Below are 20,496 nucleotides of genomic sequence, written 5' to 3' on the forward strand. Positions count from 1 at the left end.
GAGAGATATATCATAATCTACACTTGGAAAATCTTGGAAGGAATGGTCCCAAATCTGCACACAGAAATCACTCCCTACGAAAGTAAAAGACTGGGCAGGCGATGCAAAATGCCGCCAATAAAAAGTAGGGGCGCCATTGGTACACTAAGAAAAAACACCATAAGTGTCCGGGGCCCAAAACTGTTCAACAGCCTCCCATCAAGCATTGGGGGAATTGCCAATAAACCCCTGGCTGCCTTCAAGAGAGAGCTGGACAGATACCTAAAGTCGGTGCCGGATCAGCCGGGCTGTGGCTAGTACGTCGGACTGCGTGCGGCCAGCAGTAACAGCCTAGTTGATCAGGCCCTGATCCATCGGGAGGCCTGGTCATGGACCGGGCCGCGGGGGCGTTGATCCCCGGAATAACCTCCAGGTAACCTCCAGGTAACCAGGTAACGAGTATTAATCGTACGGATTTGAACGTTTTCTGGGCATGTTCACACTGGCGTCATAAACACGTCTAAAAGTTCTAGCACTAAAAGCTACATTGTTTGTAACCGTACTGTGGTGAGTTATGTATGGTGCTGCCTATATACCCATGTGCTACTTATGTGTTCAGCACCCAGGTACATACTAGTTCCTCTCTCCACTATCACACCCGTCCCCATAATTTATGTCGCACACTGTGATGATGTAGATATTCTTCATGAAAATCCCGTATTTCTATTGTATGGGATAGGCTGATGGTAATTCCCAGGTAACAGTAGCTTCAGTTCTGCTTAAAAAAAAAATTGAAGCTGCCGTAGCTACTAAGCCTGAGTGGAATAACTGATCACAGGATATACCAGCATGTACGTATATACCGAGTGGTGTATTTTTATCAGCGTGTATATAATTAGAGATTAAAGTATATTCTTGTCTGGTAGCGAAAGGTTACAGTGCAGCCATAATGACCCTAGTGTAGTAGATAGGCTTTAAAACCCCATTAAGAACCCAACTAGACGATATCCTCACTGTCCTACTGAAATCCTCTCTGCATATGTGAACCTTCCTACGTTGACGGAATATGACAGAAAAGCAACTAATTTTTGTTCAAGCTATGTAACTATCATACAGAGCAGGAGAGCAGCATACTGCTGATGTATCCAGTTTTGGTAAATATTATTATAAAAATGTTTCCCACGTACATGATCTCAACAACACACCTAACATCACCACCTTCACATCCACCTCTTTTTGCGCCCGTCACCAACACCACCACTACCCTCCCGGATGGGTCTCATTACACTCTTCTTCCTGTCTCCAGTGTGATTTAATCGCCTCGTTTCCCAGACAACATTCATCCTTCTTGACATACCTCTATCACCGCCTCCTCCCCTCGCTTCATTATTTTTGGCTCCTCTGAAATTATTTGCATTTCCCTCAATGATCTTTGGACTTCATCATCCGGGGAGCGTCGCCCCTACGATCAGGACTCAGACTAGGCCTAAACTGAAAAGGAAATATTACTGGAATAATAAACAATATACGCTCAGCAACATAAGTAACAGCCTAGTTGGCCAGACAAACCTGGCTCATAGCCAGGCTGCAAGAGCAGGGACACTCCTGAAACCGGTCACAGGTCACGGTTACAAGTATATTCCTAATGGAAATACAAGTGTGCGCAAGATTTACATGCCATCTTGTATATTAACGAGACAAAAGCAGTCTTACGAGAACCTGCTATCCTGTATATTAACGATACAAAATAACAGCAGCCTTACGAGATTGCAAAACATTTAAGTATTTTTAACGGCATGTGTACTCTAGACTGGAATGTGTCCAGAGAACTTAATCTGTATAAATTCAAACTCCTAAAGTCTTTTAAACTATACGTATACCCAGGAACGAAGACGATAATTTTTTCATAATTTCTACCGGAAAAATTCAAAGGGATTGGTTTCAGCCCTACATACTAAAGTTAATCCATACGCGAGCAAAAGACTCGGCTGACGGTGCAAAAGACCCCTATTGAAAACCATATAAAATCAAATCAAGTTTATTCTCTATAAGGGTTCCAATGTGGGGTTTACAGGATTTGGATATTGAGTGGTTTACATGTTATAAAATAATAATTACAGAAGGGGCCACTAGGACACTTAGCATGGCTAGGCATTAGGTTCAATACCATGGGATAACTCTGCAAGTGTAAAGGGCCCAAGACTCGTCACCATCCTTTCATATATATAAGGGGCACTGCCAACAGGCCTCTGTCTTCAAAAAGGCGCCTGATAAATTTCTAAAATTATTTCCTGATCAGCGTACGTCAAACAGCATGCTATTAGCAATAACAATCTAACTGATCAGACCAACCAGGAGGCCTGATCTGGGACCAGGTCGCTAGGGAGATGACCCCGGAATTGACAATAGGTAGACAAGTATGTCTATCACAGATGTCCTCCTGAGCACGATATCGACCATAAAGCACGTGAAATTGAGTCGTGCAGTGTGTAATGGTCAAGGCGGAGCACACGCGTCGTGTAGTTCCCATTCTCAGTTTGTGGGTTAGTTGCGAATTATTCGCGCCACGGACGGTACTGTGACTTTTGTTCTTTTCCAGTGGTATTGTTTCTTGTTCTGTAACCCTTAGTTACACGTTATCAGTTCTGTAACCCTTAGTTACACGTTATCAAGACAACGAATATATCTATAGACTACTGCGTCATCAACTGTACATTACATCACTCTCCTGCTGTTTGTGATCCTACGCCTCCTCCTCCACATGTTCCTCCTCCCCCTCTTCACTAAGCATTACGATAATACTCTTTCCTCATCTCCCCAGTGCCTGCCTCTACCTTGCAGAATAGCATATAGAAAAGTTTTTAATGTGAAGAGAGAAGTTGCGGGGTGAGCAGTGTGGAACGAGGACCTAGCCCCCCCCCCCACTGTCCCGTCTATCGTCCTTGTTTACACTGCTGCCTCTTCGCCTCTACCCTGCTCTTTGTTAGCGTTTGTTCCGCCGTTGTTGCTGTTGTCCTTGTGCGTAATTGTTCTTGTGTTTGTTCTGCTGCTACTGATACTTCCCTTGTGTGTAACGGTTGTTTGTTCTGTTGTTGTTGCTGCATTTGTGTATAATTATTGGTGATGAAAAGAACTTAAGGGAAATTTTGTGATGCTTTCTTGTTTTTGCCTTTTAATTTATCTATGCCGTGTTACTCTGGCTACTGTTCTCGCTGAGTTCACTACATACGAGGCATGCCCCTGCATCTGTAGCATCCTGGGAGTGAAAAAGTACATCATAACGTTCTTTTCCCCTTGGCCCCTTTTCCTCGCACAGCGAGAACAGCAACGAGATTGTGACATGCTACCTACCTGGAGGACATTCCGGGAATCAACGCCCCCGCGGCCCGGTCCATGACCTGGCTTCCCGGTGGATCAGGGCCTTATCAATGAGGCTGTTACTGCTGGCCGCACGTAGTTCAACGTACGAACCACAGCCCGGCTGACTTTAGGTATCTGTTCAGCTCCCTCTTGAAGACAAACAGGGGTCTATTGGTAATTCCCCTTAAGGATGGTGGGAGGCTGTTGAACAGTCTTGGGACCCGGACACATACTGTTTTTTCTCTTAGTGTACTAATGGCACCCTTACTTTTCATAAGCCCAATGAAAAGTAGGGGCGCCATTAATGACAGTCCCAGCCTTCTATGTAGGATACATAAACGGCTGATCAGAAGAGGCTTTCTCAAGTTCCCGCACGAAAACCAGAAGCAGGATTGTTCTATATAAAACTGACTAGAGGGCAGCTGTCTGTGCTAATAGTCTCATGAACCTTTACCTAGTTACTGAACAGCAACTCGAACATTTGATGTCGATCGGGTGAGGAAGGGGAAGGGGGTCCTCAATCTGTAAACTTAAACTTTGGTAGAGGAAAAAACATCAGGTAACCATTAAAGATACCCCTTGGAGGATACCTAATAAGGAGTAAGTTAATAAATCACTCGAGGAGCACATACTATTTTACAAAAACATCGTTTCATAGAAGAAAAATCCTGCCAAATTAACTTAATTCATTTCAATTATATGAATGCTAGGATTAAGCAAGAAAGGGAAGGATGGGCTGAGTGAATATTGCCAGAATGTTGGATGGCTTTAAAAAAAAAATAGAAAGTAACATCGACTGGATTGACTGTGAGGTTATTACAGTGGACAAGAGAAAACCTAACACACAGCAGAGTTTCACAATGAAGGATGTGTGAGGATGGAGAGAATTAACAAGTGGAGTACCATAAAGATGCTCTTAATAAGACACAGAGCCAGTGATCATATTTCCTCGACAGCAACAACATACTGTGATTTACCTGTGACCTGTTTCGGTTGAGGATGGGGAATGAGTTTCTACCCTCACCGCCCGGCCTAGGACCAAACTTTTCTCTTGATTGCCTGGTCAACCAGACTGTTTATGTTGGCGGCCTGCTTGCTTATATAGCTTTCATAGCCTGGTTGATCTGGTACTTTGCAGAGGTAGTTTTCCAGTTTCCTTTTCAGCGTTAATTCTTGTTCTGGCAATATTTCGGATATATGCTGGTACCGGGTTGAAGTCTTGGGAGATTTTCTCGTATTGTGCCCGTGGAGCCCCTGCCTTTCACTGGGTCTATTTTAAACTTTATTTTTATTTTTCACTTCAGTAACTGCAAGCTTATTAAGAGGGAAGTGCTATACACGTACGTGTCATACAGACTCTGGGAAATCAGAAGTAATCAGATTTGAGTCAAGTAGCTCGAATTCCTTAGATCAAGAGCTCATCACCAACATCAAGGCCTCCTTTCCTCCTGCCTTTGATGGGACAACTGGAAACTAGAAGTTCAGATAAGACAAAGAGACATAAAGAATTCTTTGAGAATGAGGTGTGTAAGCAAGGGACGTAGCGGAGGTAACTCCATACATGGACATGGACTTAAAGATGTATACGGCATGACGAAGACTAAAAACCGACGGGAATGGGTCACGTATGATAATTATTAATAAACAAAGGCGAGGTCCAAGGGCTGAAACTCAACCCCCCAGACACAACTGAGTAAATGTGACACCTAATCATAACAGTATACAACACAACAGGTGAGCATTGATGTTGGGAGAGATTCAGGTGTTCACAGGCTGTATATAAAGTGGCTTACTCGATCCATATTGAGCAAGGTGGGCTGAGAGACGTCCTCTCATCCTCTACCCACCCCTCCCTCTCATATCACCCGTTAAGAAACTAACTCTTGTATGGGCACACGAGAACGTAGCTCCAGCGTGTAGCCCTGTCTGATTTCACATTACATATGTCAACCCCTTCTTCGGATCAACCGTGATGACCACCAATTTCCCAAAGGACAAGACAAAAGGAAGTCTACTTAACACACACAAATAGGTGAGTACACGCACACACTGTATACGTGTGTGTACTCACCTATATGTGGTTGCAGGGGACGATTCATAGCTCCAGGTCGATACTAAGTCACTCTCTCCCTGCTCCATGAGCTTTATCATACCTCTTCTTAAATGTATGGAACGTGTGTGTGTGTGTGTGTGTGTGTACTCCATAAAACTAATAAAACACTTCCGTGTTTTATCAATTTTATGGAGGTTTAAATTATTCGGAATTATTCAAATTGTGCTTTACCTCAATAATATAACACCAACCAGAGAACACAACAACACAACTCACAACATAACACACGCAAACACTAGAAGTGTGCATCTCTTAATGTATATACACTTTGAGATGTGTGTACATCTCAGAGTATGTACAATGATTTTAATTTCTATTCTACAAACTAAAGTATTCTTGACTGATGATGTATATATACAGACCTAATGTCCCTCGCGCAGTGAATAAGCTTCAAACCTAACATACTCAGCCAATAACGTACAACTCCAGTAATCCAGTTGAGCATTATAGGATTAACTCATTTGTAAACAAGACTTGGGAATTCACAAGTCTGGTTAGAGCAGTGTGGCCCGGCTTGTTGGGTCATTTGCACTTCCGTCGAGTGATTAACGCGCTAATCACAACTCCCTTACAAATTGGGTATGAAACTACACAACGTTTCGGTCCGTCTTGGACCTTTATCAAGTCACGAGTGAATCGATATGTGGTCCAGGACGGAGTGAACTGCTTTTTTTTTTTTCCTAAAGGCGAATGTAGCTTCCAAAATTCCCAGCCACGATTTTGTTTTTTCAACACAATGTTGAGTTTATTGGATAAGAGCTTTTATTCTACTTCAGCTTTAATTTAAAGCCCAGCTCTATCTAAGGATGCCACCCACAACATATACCACCACCTCACATCTCCCAGGATGCGGCCCACAACAGTCGACTGCTACCCAGGTATTAGTTTAATGCTAGGTGAACAGGGGTAGCAACTATAAGGAAGCTTGCCAGGGTGGGCCTCCACTCTCCCAAATATGAGCCCAGGTCCTTCATCAATGGTATTATTCACTCGCTGACGAGCTGGAGAATGTCGCAAGAGCGAACGCACTCGAGCGATGTCTTTGTACAAGACTGGATAACAACATTTATAGAGCTCAAGTCAAAAGGGTATCCGTGTTTATCATTCTCACATATGGCTCCACCACCACTAAACTTACACTATAGACTCAATTAAATTGTAATAAACAACTGTCAATATATATATTTCGATACATATTGGCTCAAGCACCACTGGAATTACGCCATACATTTCACAGTGTCTATATCAGCACCGTTAATGTAACACGATATTTTTCACACACGACTATCGTCACCACTAAGGTTACATCACGCCATCCATCGCTAGCGCTAAGGTCACGCGCTACATTATTTTACACGTGTCTCCCTTGTCACCGGCCAAGGCACGATACGATATATTTCACCGTAAGACACAAGGGTATGTCCCAGGACTCGCTCGAACGCACACAGGATGAACCCTGGGACCACCGAGGTCTGCATGGCCAACCACATTCCGATATTTACGACCATTTCGCTGTAGGAGGCGGGAGGGGAGAGGTGCACAATCCCCTCCGACAGATATACAGAGACAGTGCCAACCAACACAGCTCTTTCTCCACAGCCTTGAGGTTGGAGTATAACCTTGCGGCTTGCGCTGAGGTTAATAGTAGCAGGAGGAGGAGGAGTATTTAGGGTGAGAGAGGGGAGGTGGGCGGGTCCATCTCCCCTCAGACTAGCAGTAGGATAACTCCGGCGTTCCCCTCTCTCTCACTCTTCTCACATCTACCTCAAGGGCTCCACTCCTAGGCTTCTCAGCACAACAGGAGGGGGATTACAGGTCTCAGCGGTAGTTTTCTCAGCCATAATGTGGCCTCACTGGGCCAGGGAATACATCAGGGAAGAAGTAGGACCAGTACTGTAGGGAACGGCGAGGCCAGCGTGCACCCCATCACAACACCAGAGGTTGACTGAGGTAGCGGAGGAAGGGGAAACAGAATGAGGGGGAGGAGAAGGAGGAGGAGGAGGACGCTGCCTCCCCTCACTCCTCCCCTAACTCTTCCCCCTCACGCTTATTTTTCACACCTCGAAAGTGAGACAAATTAGGCAGTAAAGCGGAAATGCTGTTCCGGGAATACAGAGCCTTTAGTGTAAATAGGCCTATTAATATATATATATGTATATATATATATATATATATATATATATATATATATATATATATATATATATATATATATATACATAATCTTTGTTTTAGGCTAGTTACCCCAATAGTCAAACAATGTGATGCATTTTGATGTGCATAAACAACTTAGTTTTTGCTTCTTAATTTATGTCAGATAAAAGGGACTGTAATAAGAGTTGGCAGATAAAAAGTGATACCTAATAAACAGTGGTAGTTAAGAACAAAGTGACGGCTAATAAAAAAAAAGTGACAGGTAGCAAAAAGTTGTCGGAAAAAGCGACAGACAGCAAAAGAAAAAAAAATGATAGGTAATAAAAAAAAGTTAGTGAGGAGTTAATCGAGTGTTGTGGGTCGCATCCCGGGGAGAAAGGGGACGAAATTACTCCAATAAAAATAAGCCGCACACTGGCTTTCTCGGGTGATCGTGGGTTAGTAACCCTCCGGCAGCACTGAGCCGAATCAAATCCGCGTCAACCATATTGACTATCCGGTGTACACAGATGTTTACACAATGTACACTGATATTTTCATTAGATTTTAGATTTTGCCGCCGAAGTGGCTAGTTTATTATGCACTCCATATCCATCCTGAGGACAGTAGTGGCTAGTTTATTATGCACTCCATATCCATCCTGAGGACAGTAGTGGCTAGTTTATTATGCACTCCATATCCATCCTGAGGACGGTAGTGGCTAGTTTATTATGCACTCTATATCCATCCTGAGGACAGTAGTGGCTAGTTTATTATGCACTCCATATCCATCCTGAGGACAGTAGTGGCTAGTTTATTATGCACTCTATATCCATCCTGAGGACGGTAGTGGCTAGTTTATTATGCACTCTATATCCATCCTGAGGACGGTAGTGGCTAGTTTATTATGCACTCTATATCCATCCTGAGGACAGTAGTGGCTAGTTTATTATGCACTCCATATCCATCCTGAGAACGGTAGTGGCTAGTTTATTATGCACTCTATATCCATCCTGGGGACGGTAGTGGCTAGTTTATTATGCACTCTATATCCATCCTGAGGACGGTAGTGGCTAGTTTATTATGCACTCTATATCCATCCTGAGGACGGTAGTGGCTAGTTTATTATGCACTCCATATCCATCCTGAGGACAGTAGTGGCTAGTTTATTATGCACTCTATATCCATCCTGAGGACGGTAGTGGCTAGTTTATTATGCACTCTATATCCATCCTGAGGACAGTAGTGGCTAGTTTATTATGCACTCCATATCCATCCTGAGGACGGTAGTGGCTAGTTTATTATGCACTCTATATCCATCCTGGGGACGGTAGTGGCTAGTTTATTATGCACTCTATATCCATCCTGAGGACGGTAGTGGCTAGTTTATTATGCACTCTATATCCATCCTGAGGACGGTAGTGGCTAGTTTATTATGCACTCCATATCCATCCTGAGGACAGTAGTGGCTAGTTTATTATGCACTCTATATCCATCCTGGGGACGGTAGTGGCTAGTTTATTATGCACTCTATATCCATCCTGAGGACGGTAGTGGCTAGTTTATTATGCACTCCATATCCATCCTGAGGACGGTAGTGGCTAGTTTATTATGCACTCCATATCCATCCTGAGGACGGTAGTGGCTAGTTTATTATGCACTCTATATCCATCCTGAGGACGGTAGTGGCTAGTTTATTATGCGTCATATATCCATCCTGTAGAAGGTAGCGCAAGAGCATATATGGATACACAAAAGGCCCATGAACTAGGCCCTCCCAAAAAAAAGGATTAACAGGAGTACATCCGGATTTATATCCAAAATTTATATCTTATCCGTCGCAAACTTGATATTTGCTTACTATGTCTGGCATCTTAATTTCATTAATAAGATACTTTGACATATCACACACATATCAGAGATATTAAAGTCGGTGCTAGATCAACCGGGCTGTGGGTCGTACGTTGGACTACGTGCGGCCAGCAGTAACAGCCTGGTTGATTAGGCCCTGATCCACCGGGAGACCTGGTCGAGGACCGGGCCGCGGGGGCGTTGATCCCCGGAATACCCTCCAGGTAGGTAGGTAGGTAGGTTATTTTACTGTCTGTATATTCCTCGTTAAGTGGACAGTCAAGCACTCAAGAAACAGCCTAGTTGATCAGGCCCTGATCCATCGGGAGGCCTGGTCGTAGACCGGGCCGCGGGGGCGTTGATCCCCGGAATAACCTCCAGGTAACCTCCAGGTAAGACTGATCATATACTTTGCATTTACTCTGAGCATCATTTTCGTGAGATATTTACAGCATGATTCATAGAAAGTAGTATATTTACTGTTTATGGACACTGTTAATTCAACAGGAGTGTTATTATACTTGCCTAATTCAAAGATTTCTAGTTATGTTTTTTGTTGGGTAAATTCACCTGGAGGTGAGTATGTCTAAGTATACACAGAGATTTGTATGTTTCCGTGTATATAAACTAAGAAGAGTCTATCCCTCCGCGTAAACAGTGAATAAAATACGCTAATTCCTATTTCTCGCATTTAAAATGTACTTAAACAGCACACAGTGGATATGCGTTATGGCTAACACGCTATTATTATTACTATGATTTTTAAAAAGCGCTAAATTTGGACAGCTTGGACAATGATCCAATTCCTTGGATCACGAGCCCTTCACTAAAACATCAAAACACCCACCGTCGCCTTCCCTTTCCCCTTAGACTTAGAGGGTCGACAAACTACTATTATATTCGTGCGTCCGACAGCGAGGTACGGCAGTGCGTCTCTCCCCCCCCCCTCCCCTTGCACCGCGCTGCCAGACGACCGACGATCATTCCCCCTTAGATTGTTATCGCCAAATATCCTCCCCCCTACAAAATAGGAAAAAGGGGGTGGGACATACTTCGTTCCTGGGGAAAAGGGTGCATCAGTCCAGCCCCCAGAATCTACTGGATCCATTTAAATACGAGGCTAGTAAGGTCACACGGGTGAACGCATCCTCATGTGTCAAGGATTTCGGAGAGTCAAGTAGACTTAGGAAGGAATTTGTGGGACCACGGAGGTCCCACAGAGTGGAACTCGGGTTCACCAGTTACGGGTGTTGGGACAAGTAGAGGGTTGCTAGAACCACATGAACGGTTCTGGTCCCGAGTAGAGAATAGGGTGAGGACTGGAGACCACGCAGGGGGATCCTAGAACCACGTAGGGGGATCCTAGGGCCACGAAGGGGGTCCTAGGGCCACGAAGGGGGTCCTAGGGCCACGAAGGGGGTCCTAGGGCCACGAAGGGGGTCCTAGGGCCACGAAGGGGGTCCTAGGACCAAGAAGGGGTCCTTGGACCACGGAAGAGGTCTTAGGACCCCGGCAGAAGGGTCCCTGGACCACCAGTAAGGCAGGGAGGGGGGTGCTACTATGCTGGTGGTACTGGGACAAGAACCACCAGACAGTGATGGGACTTTTTTTCCCCGTCTGTAAAATTGCCTTCTTTTTTCTCATTATTATATTTCGTTTTATTTGTATTTCTTCTTTCTTCATTCCTCTTCCGCGTCTTTGTCGTCTACGTCTTACGAGGACATAAATGCTGCTTATATATATATATATATATATATATATATATATATATATATATATATATATATATATATATATATATATATATATATATATATATATATATATATATATATATATATATATATATATATATATATATATATATATATATATATATATACCATCACTGTCTGGTGGTTCTTGTCCCAGTACCACCAGCATAGTAGCACCCCCCTCCCTGCCTTACTGGTGGTCCAGGGACCCCTCTGCCGGGGTCCTAGGACTCAAGGTTCTCCCTGGAGCTGTTTGAGAGTTTTCTCCTACCACCCCCTATATATATATATATATATATATATATATATATATATATATATATATATATATATATATATATATATATATATATATATAATATCGCAAACCAAGCGATGCAGGATGCAAAACAACCACGGGGGGAGTAGAATGATAGTTCTAGGCCTTTCGTGTTGCAATCAACACATCATCAGGAGTTTGCAAAATTGCAGAAAAGAGGAGGGTGTCCAGCAAATAACGTTCCTCTGGGAACGTTATTTGTGAAAAAATGCACGTTGGATTTTATGTTAAAGATTCGAATCCCTTCCTGCGGTATATACACTAAGATATACAGCTCTCAAAGTATATACACTGAAAGATATACTCTTGGGATATACACTAATCGGTGTATATACACTGAGAGATGGCACTTTTGTGATGCCAGGATCTCCATACAGAGGTGGGTAAAGAAGCATTTAGGTCTACCCACTCAGCTGTTGTACCCTATGTAGTGTGGTCTGTATTAGTCATGACAAATTTAAAAGACCCCGCAGGCCCTGATTCATTCGGGGGCGTTGAGCCCCCCCCAACACCCTCCAGGTAAGTAACGGTCCCCGTTTAATGTGTTCAGGATATAATGACATTCTCATTTCGTGGACAAGTGATTGACGGTAGATATAATGATGTATCCAGGAGTGTGTGTATGTGTGTGTCCAAGGTCATCCTAGAAACAAATGTAAGACATAAACCAGAAAAAATATAAGTATCAAGGAGGGTTTTTTTGTGTTGGGTAAGATGGGGTGGATGGGTGCTTGGGGTGGTGGAGGGATTGAAAGGGCAAGAGGTGGAGGAAGAGGGTTTGGTAGGTGGGGGAAGGTGGGGTGAGAGTGGATGTAGAGGCTCTTTAAAGTGGGGGTGCGTGAGAGATGAGGAAGAGCCTGGCTGGAGAGACGAGGGAAGTGGAGGAGAGAAAATAGAAGTGGAGAACGGTGAAAGAGGAAGGAGGACAGCGGAGAGAACGAAAAAGAGGTAGGGACGAAAGGGAAAAGAGGGAAGAAGAGGAAGGAGATATATTTTTTATTAACGTCATTAGATATATGGACACGTCTTACCCAGTAATTGAAAACTCACAGCAGGTACATATCTGGATACTGGAGTTTCTTACACGGGATTGAAGTGTTCTCTTACACAGGATTGAAGTGCTTTCTTACATAGGATTGAAGTGTTTTCTTACACAGGATTGAAGTGCTTTCTTACGCAAGACTGAAGTGTTTTCTTACACTGGGTATTATTTTCCAGTAAAACTGAAGGTCTAACGCAATTTTATTCTGGATGCGACCCAGAATAGCAGGTATAATGAGGACATAGGGAAACTTGCTCGTATGTTTCTCCAGTCCACGTATTGAACCTAGGACCTGGCGATTGTGAATTGAATGCACCCGTGGGCTACGCAGCACCCAAGGAAGAGGAAGAGGGAGGGCCAGTGGGGTGAAGGAAGGAATAAGGGAGGGAGAGCCAGCTGGGTGAAGGAGGGGAAGAAGTGGAGCCCAGCTGGGCACAATAGTAAACAAAGGAACCTCAGGTTTACAGCGTCAGGGCTACACTGTATTTTTCATATCATTAAGAGAAGCTTCACATAGTAAACAATAGAGGCTGGAAAGAGAGCTGAAAAGAGGGAGAGAAAGAGTTGTGTGGGGAGGGTAAGCGAGTGACAATGTAAGAGGACAATGTGTGTGTGTGTGTGTGTGTGTGTGAGAGAGAGAGAGAGAGAGAGGGGGGAGAGGCTGGGGAGGGAAGACACCCCTAATACAGGTAGGCTTACAATTCCGCCCTACCTACATGTCCCACTGTCAAAACATAACATCGACCAGCCAGTCTGTCTGACAACAACACATTCTCTCTCTCTCTCTCTCTCTCTCTCTCTCTCTCTCTCTCTCTCTCTCTCTCTCTCTCTCTCTCTCACTCTGACTTTTTGGGTTATCGTAGGTAATCTACACATGCTGCTATGTATGATAATTTATGTAACTGTATTTATGTGTACCAGTACCTGAATAAACTTACATGCTTTACACGTACCGTAATAATCCATGCATAATGCACTGTATGCTAACAACGTGAATGCTATTGTTTAACAGATTATAACAAGCCGGGGGTTGATATGAACCTGTCCCGCATGGGCCAGTAGGCCTGCTGCAGTGTTCCTTCTCTCTTATGTTCTCTTATGTTCTTAACCTCACCACTGCATCTCATTTGGCTTTCCAATGACTTTACCTAGATAATAAAGCAGCCAATAAAAGTACTCTTCGCATTCTTAAATATTAGTATAAATAAAGATTTATACTACTTTTACTGAGAGTAAAAGGTAGATGGGATACAAGGAGAATAGAAGCATCAGGGAAGAGAGAGGTGAAGGTTTATAAACTAAAAGAGGAGGCAGTTAGGGTAAGATATAAACAGCTATTGGAGGATAGATGGGCTAATGAGAGCATAGGCAATGGGGTCGAAGAGGTATGGGGTAGGTTTAAAAATGTAGTGTTAGAGTGTTCAGCAGAAGTTTGTGGTTACAGGAAAGTGGGTGCAGGAGGGAAGAGGAGCGATTGGTGGAATGATGATGTAAAGAGAGTAGTAAGGGAGAAAAAGTTAGCATATGAGAAGTTTTTACAAAGTAGAAGTGATGCAAGGAGGGAAGAGTATATGGAGAAAGAGAGGTTAAGAGAGTGGTGAAGCAATGTAAAAAGAGAGCAAATGAGAGAGTGGGTGAGATGTTATCAACAAATTTTGTTGAAAATAAGAAAAAGTTTTGGAGTGAGATTAACAAGTTAAGAAAGCCTAGAGAACAAATTGATTTATCAGTTAAAAATAGGAGAGGAGAGTTATTAAATGGAGAGTTAGAGGTATTGGGAAGATGGAAGGAATATTTTGAGGAATTGTTAAATGTTGATGAAGATAGGGAAGCTGTGATTTCGTGTATAGGGCAAGGAGGAATAACATCTTGTAGGAGTGAGGAAGAGCCAGTTGTGAGTGTGGGGGAAGTTCGTGAGGCAGTAGGTAAAATGAAAGGGGGTAAGGCAGCCGGGATTGATGGGATAAAGATAGAAATGTTAAAAGCAGGTGGGGTTATAGTTTTGGAGTGGTTGGTGCAATTATTTAATAAATGTATGGAAGAGGGTAAGGTACCTAGGGATTGGCAGAGAGCATGCATAGTTCCTTTGTATAAAGGCAAAGGGGATAAAAGAGAGTGCAAAAATTATAGGGGGATAAGTCTGTTGAGTGTACCTGGTAAAGTGTATGGTAGAGTTATAATTGAAAGAATTAAGAGTAAGACGGAGAATAGGATAGCAGATGAACAAGGAGGCTTTAGGAAAGGTAGGGGGTGTGTGGACCAGGTGTTTACAGTGAAACATATAAGTGAACAGTATTTAGATAAGGCTAAAGAGGTCTTTGTGGCATTTATGGATTTGGAAAAGGCGTATGACAGGGTGGATAGGGGGGCAATGTGGCAGATGTTGCAAGTGTATGGTGTAGGAGGTAGGTTACTGAAAGCAGTGAAGAGTTTTTACGAGGATAGTGAGGCTCAAGTTAGAGTATGTAGGAAAGAGGGAAATTTTTTCCCAGTAAAAGTAGGCCTTAGACAAGGATGTGTGATGTCACCGTGGTTGTTTAATATATTTATAGATGGGGTTGTAAGAGAAGTAAATGCGAGGGTCTTGGCAAGAGGCGTGGAGTTAAAAGATAAAGAATCACACACAAAGTGGGAGTTGTCACAGCTGCTCTTTGCTGATGACACTGTGCTCTTGGGAGATTCTGAAGAGAAGTTGCAGAGATTGGTGGATGAATTTGGTAGGGTGTGCAAAAGAAGAAAATTAAAGGTGAATACAGGAAAGAGTAAGGTTATGAGGATAACAAAAAGATTAGGTGATGAAAGATTGAATATCAGATTGGAGGGAGAGAGTATGGAGGAGGTGAACGTATTCAGATATTTGGGAGTGGACGTGTCAGCGGATGGGTCTATGAAAGATGAGGTGAATCATAGAATTGATGAGGGAAAAAGAGTGAGTGGTGCACTTAGGAGTCTGTGGAGACAAAGAACTTTGTCCTTGGAGGCAAAGAGGGGAATGTATGAGAGTATAGTTTTACCAACGCTCTTATATGGGTGTGAAGCGTGGGTGATGAAGGTTGCAGCGAGGAGAAGGCTGGAGGCAGTGGAGATGTCATGTCTGAGGGCAATGTGTGGTGTGAATATAATGCAGAGAATTCGTAGTTTGGAAGTTAGGAGGAGGTGCGGGATTACCAAAACTGTTGTCCAGAGGGCTGAGGAAGGGTTGTTGAGGTGGTTCGGACATGTAGAGAGAATGGAGCGAAACAGAATGACTTCAAGAGTGTATCAGTCTGTAGTGGAAGGAAGGCGGGGTAGGGGTCGGCCTAGGAAGGGTTGGAGGGAGGGGGTAAAGGAGGTTTTGTGTGCGAGGGGCTTGGACTTCCAGCAGGCATGCGTGAGCGTGTTTGATAGGAGTGAATGGAGACAAATGGTTTTTAATACTTGACGTGCTGTTGGAGTGTGAGCAAAGTAACATTTATGAAGGGATTCAGGGAAACCGGCAGGCCGGACTTGAGTCCTGGAGATGGGAAGTACAGTGCCTGCACTCTGAAGGAGGGGTGTTAATGTTGCAGTTTAAAAACTGTAGTGTAAAGCACCCTTCTGGCAAGACAGTGATGGAGTGAATGATGGTGAAAGTTTTTCTTTTTCGGGCCACCCTGCCTTGGTGGGAATCGGCCGGTGTGATAATAAAATATAAATAAATAAAATTATACTACTATATACATTTCTTTAAAAATATTCTTAGTAATATTTGATTTAATATTACTTAAAGAATTTATGAGGCAGCGGGAAGAGTTCTGTCAGAGGAACTCATCACTTGATGTAAAATGGTTCAATGATCAAGGGATCATTTACTATCAATACTGACACCTGTGTCTCCTGACACAGGTGTTGGTCAGTTGAGGACCCGTCACAGGTTCAGCATCCCCCGATTACCCCAGCTATGTATTACTCCCTCCCCTCCATGTATAAAAAAAAAAGGAGTGTCACTACATGGTAACGTGAAGATACCCTTACGGGTATCCAAAGGGTGATGAAGAAGATTATTCCCCCTTTCTCACCTCAAGTATTGACATGGTATCAGTAACCCAGTGACTAGTTTACCTCACATATGTCAATATATCAAGAACTCAGCGGTTAGTCCTCCCTTTCCCTACGTATGACAAGATGTCAACAGCTCAGCGGTTCCGGGTTGGATCCATGGGTAAATTGCGACGAATAAGCAGGTCTCCTTTACAGTTGTCTTCGTTCACCTCGCAGTAGACAGACATCGTTCACCTCGCAGTAGACAGACATCGTTCACCTCGCAGTAGACAGACATCGTTCACCTCGCAGTAGACAGACATCGTTCACCTAGCAGTAGACATACATCGTTCACCTAGCAGTAGACATACATCGTTCACCTAGCAGTAGACATACATCGTTCACCTAGCAGTAGACATACATCGTTCACCTAGCAGTAGACAGACATCGTTCACCTAGCAGTAGACAGACATCATTCACTTCGCAGTAGACAGACATCATTCACTTCGTAGTAGACAGACATCATTCACTTCGCAGTAGACAGACATCATTCACTTCGTAGTAGACAGACATCATTCACTTCGCAGTAGACAGACATCATTCACTTCGTAGTAGACAGACATCATTCACTTCGCAGTAGACAGACATCATTCACTTCGTAGTAGACAGACATCATTCACTTCGCAGTAGACAGACATCATTCACTTCGTAGTAGACAGACATCATTCACTTCGCAGTAGACAGACATCATTCACTTCGTAGTAGACAGACATCATTCACTTCGCAGTAGACAGACATCATTCACTTCGTAGTAGACAGACATTCACTTCGCAGTAGACGGACATCATTCACTTCGTAGTAGACAGACATCATTCACTTCGCAGTAGACAGACATCATTCACTTCGCAGTAGACAGACATCATTCACTTCGTAGTAGACAGACATCATTCACTTCGCAGTAGACAGACATCATTCACTTCGTAGTAGACAGACATCATTCACTTCGCAGTAGACAGACATTGTTCACTTCGCAGTAGACAGACATCATTCACTTCGTAGTAGACAGACATCATTCACTTCGCAGTAGACAGACATTGTTCACTTCGCAGTAGACAGACATCATTCACTTCGTAGTAGACAGACATCATTCACTTCGCAGTAGACAGACATTGTTCACTTCGCAGTAGACAGACATCATTCACTTCGCAGTAGACAGACATCATTCACTTCGCAGTAGACAGACATTGTTCACTTCGCAGTAGACAGACATCATTCACTTCGCAGTAGACAGACATTGTTCACTTCGCAGTAGACAGACATCATTCACTTCGCAGTAGACAGACATTGTTCACTTCGCAGTAGACAGACATCATTCACTTCGCAGTAGACAGACATTGTTCACTTCGCAGTAGACAGACATCGTTCACTTCGCAGTAGACAGACATCATTCACTTCGCAGTAGACAGACATTGTTCACTTCGCAGTAGACAGACATTGTTCACTTCGCAGTAGACAGACATCATTCACTTCGCAGTAGACAGACATTGTTCACTTCGCAGTAGACAGACATCATTCACTTCGCAGTAGACAGACATTGTTCACTTCGCAGTAGACAGACATCATTCACTTCGTAGTAGACAGACATCATTCACTTCGTAGTAGACAGACAGACATTCACTTCGCAGTAGACAGACATCATTCACTTCGTAGTAGACAGACATCATTCACTTCGCAGTAGACAGACATCATTCACTTCGTAGTAGACAGACATCATTCACTTCGCAGTAGACAGACATCATTCACTTCGTAGTAGACAGACATCATTCACTTCGCAGTAGACAGACATCATTCACTTCGTAGTAGACAGACATCATTCACTTCGCAGTAGACAGACATCATTCACTTCGCAGTAGACAGACATCATTCACTTCGCAGTAGACAGACATCATTCACTTCGCAGTAGACAGACATCATTCACTTCGTAGTAGACAGACATCATTCACTTCGCAGTAGACAGACATCATTCACTTCGTAGTAGACAGACATCATTCACTTCGCAGTAGACAGACATCATTCACTTCGCAGTAGACAGACATCATTCACTTCGCAGTAGACAGACAGACATTCACTTCGCAGTAGACAGACATCATTCACTTCGCAGTAGACAGACATCATTCACTTCGCAGTAGACAGACATCATTCACTTCGTAGTAGACAGACATCATTCACTTCGCAGTAGACAGACATCATTCACTTCGTAGTAGACAGACATCATTCACTTCGTAGTAGACAGACATCATTCACTTCGTAGTAGACAGACATCATTCACTTCGCAGTAGACAGACATCATTCACTTCGCAGTAGACGGATATCTTGGTGCTATTAGAGATAAACCCAAAAACTTCATACACTTGTTCACTTGTGTTTAATAGATTATTCTGTAATATTTTAAGAAATTTAATTTTTCCCACTAAAAAAAATATTTTAGGTAAAAAATATAGTATAAATTTAACGCTTAAATTTATAATGATAATATTTTTATTATTATTATTATTATTATTATTATTATTATTATTATTATTATAGATTTAAATTAAATTTTCAAATTTATTAAAAAAAAAAAGTCATCTATGATACAGTAAAACATAGCATTCATAACACTGAATTTTTATTGACATTTGTTAAAAAAAAGTTATATGTCGATTATCATTTTACTTTTAACAATTATAATAATTTCAGCTTGACTTTTTTGACACTGTCGCTTTTTATCTGTTTTCTGGTGTGCCGAATAACTTTTAAACTGGAAATTTCTATATACCTTGCACAACTTTTATTTTGAATAACAATGTATTTAAAATTCCGCAGCAGCGTAACTCGCCAACATGTCAGATAAATTGAGGTTAACGTTAATTGACACAATGCAGCTCCCACGTCTTTCGACCCACACAAGGATGGGGTCACCTTGTTTTACAGACCAGTGACCCAGATTTTGTCCTAAACGTTGCTTGAAGAGAAGGAAACTTAACTGCATTCACTCGGTATTGACCAGGATAGTGCTATCCACCCCTGTGTTGGCCAGGATAGTGCTATCCATCCCTGTGTTGACCAGGATAGTGCTATCCATCCCTGTGTTGACCAGGATAGTGCTATCCATCCCTGTGTTGACCAGGATAGTGCTGTCCATCCCTGTGTTGACCAGGATAGTGCTATCCATCCCTGTGTTGACAAGGATAGTGCTATCCATCCCTGTGTTGACCAGGATAGTGCTATCCATCCCTGTGTTGACCAGGATAGTGCTATCCATCCCTGTGTTGACCAGGCTAGTGCTATCCACCTCTGTATCGACCAGGCTAGTGCTATCCACCCCTGTGTTGACCAGGATAGTGCTATCCACCCCTGTGTTGACCAGGATAGTGCTATCCACCCCTGTGTTGACCAGGATAGTGCTATCCATCCCTGTGTTGACCAGGATAGTGCTATCCACCCTTGTGTTGACCAGGCTAGTGCTATCCATCCCTGTGTTGACAAGGATAGTGCTATCCATCCCTGTGTTGACAAGGATAGTGCTATCCATCCCTGTGTTGACCAGGCTAGTGCTATCCACCCCTGTGTTGACCAGAACAGTGTTATCCACCCCTGTGTTGACCAGGCTAGTGCTATCTGAAACGTTAAAGAATTCATTAGATATTAAACGCGCGTTATGTAGTAGGAGGGCCAAAGGCCATCCATCGCTGAAGAAAGTTCTTCCTTCAAGACGGGTTCCTTTATGCCAGTGAAGAGCTCTTGATCTATAGCGGTTGATTATTTACTGACAACCAGCACCGATAAGCCAGGAGTTGCTTAATCACTGACACCCTACAATGGTAAGCCAGCGGTTGCTTACTAGCTCAACGGGACATCTGACGAAGTCCTGAGCCAAGAGACGATTCCTTGATTCTTCTTAACA

General features: G+C 43.1%; 1 protein-coding gene across 2 annotated transcripts in view; it reads right to left on the bottom strand.

The window, feature by feature from the left end:
• LOC128687923 (colorectal mutant cancer protein) overlaps positions 1–20,496 on the bottom strand; it is a 141,908-nt gene that overhangs the window by 96,581 nt on the left and 24,831 nt on the right. The window lies entirely within an intron of this gene.

The sequence above is a fragment of the Cherax quadricarinatus genome, chromosome 10 (assembly GCF_038502225.1).
Source record: "Cherax quadricarinatus isolate ZL_2023a chromosome 10, ASM3850222v1, whole genome shotgun sequence".
Taxonomy (NCBI): domain Eukaryota; kingdom Metazoa; phylum Arthropoda; class Malacostraca; order Decapoda; family Parastacidae; genus Cherax; species Cherax quadricarinatus.